At 37.1% G+C, this 1,567-nt stretch overlaps 1 pseudogene; it reads left to right on the forward strand.

Moving 5' to 3' along the window:
- The first annotated feature begins 312 nt into the window (after positions 1-312).
- On the forward strand, positions 313-1,218 carry LOC106026594 (olfactory receptor 51A4-like; annotated as a pseudogene).
- The last annotated feature ends 349 nt before the right edge of the window (positions 1,219-1,567 follow it).

Raw genomic sequence — 1,567 nt, forward strand, 5'->3', positions numbered from 1 at the left:
AACATAGGGAAAATAAAAACAGATGCATGTCTAAATGCAAAATTTAAATCTCATTTTTCTCTAGGAAAGTAAGGATAGAAGTAATTTCTGCAAATTATGATTTAGCAAGACTTTTGTATCAAGTGACATGCATTATTCTCGATATAATTGCCACATGAATTTGCCAAAACACAGTTGAGAGAAACTATAAATTTCAACATTCCTTTTCTCTACCAGTCTTATAGATACTCATTTTAATAACACAAGTATCTAAATGTTTACTGCAGCCTGCTGAATAATTAATGTCTACTGTCAGTGCAAGGTGGTGAAATCAACACCTTCCTCTTGGTTGGGATGCCGGGGCTGGAATCTGCACATATTTGGATCTCCATTCCCATCTGCAGCATGTATCTTGTTGCCATTTTGTGAAATTGCACCATCCTTTTTATCATCAAGATAGATTCCTCCTTACATGAGCCTTTGTACTATTTCCTTTCTATGCTGGCCTTATCTGACTTGGGTTTGTCTCTGTCATCCCTGCCCAGCATGTTGGGGATATTCTAGTTTAATGCCTTTGAAATTTCTGCCAATGCTTGCTTTGCCCAGGAATTCTTCATCTGTGAATTCTCAGCACTGGAGTCATCCGTCCTCCTGATTATGTCTTTTGACCATCTTTTAGCTATTCACAATCCTCTGAGATACAGAACCATCCTTACATCAGTCCGAGTTGTCCAAATAGGAATGCTATTCTCCTTTAAGAGCATCCTCCTGATTCTTCCCTTTCCCTTCACTTTGAAAAACTTGAAATATTGCTGTTAATGCCAGTTGTCGCACTTTAACTGTCTCCATCAGGATGTCATGAAGTTGTCCTGCTCTGATAACAGAATTGATGTCATCTACAGACTTTGGGGGGCACTCTGTCGTATGGTAGACTTTATGCTTATTACTGTGTTTTACAACTTGATCCTCAAGACTGTTCTCAGAATTGCTTCTCAAAAGGAGCAGCTCAAGGCGCTCAATACTTGTATTTCACACATCTGTGCAGTGATCATCTTCTATCTGCCCATCATCAGTCTAGCCATTGTCCATCACTTTTCCCAGCATGTCTCTCCCCTCATGAATGTTCTCATGGAAAATGTTCTGTTACTTGTAACTCCATTGAACAGCACTTTGAGGTCTCATCCATTAAAAGTTTATGAAGAAGAGAAAAATCTAGCAAAAGCAGGTGACAGGACATAGAAATAATAAAGCATATTTTTTCTAGAAGCCAAGTTACTCTCAAACTCTCAATATTCTTTGGGTAAAGGATGAAACAGACAGTTATTAATGCTTAGGTCACTCGGAAAATGAAAAACAGAGCTTGTAAAGATAATCACCTGTTGGACAAAAATTTGTGTTTTGATATATTAAGTGGGTCTATTGGATCTGTTGTTTTCTTTTTGAGAAACACAAAATATCCCAAAACTAATCAAGAAAATGGGCACAATCTCATGCTATCACTTATAAAATAATGAATAATGGAGGTCATTATTCAACTTAATATGAAATTTACATTTGGTTACATAGGTAATTTTCGAGCCACAGATAA

The sequence above is a fragment of the Cavia porcellus genome, unplaced genomic scaffold, assembly GCF_034190915.1.
Source record: "Cavia porcellus strain 051 isolate PalLab524CR breed Dunkin Hartley unplaced genomic scaffold, mCavPor4.1 scaffold_9, whole genome shotgun sequence".
Classification (NCBI taxonomy): domain Eukaryota; kingdom Metazoa; phylum Chordata; class Mammalia; order Rodentia; family Caviidae; genus Cavia; species Cavia porcellus.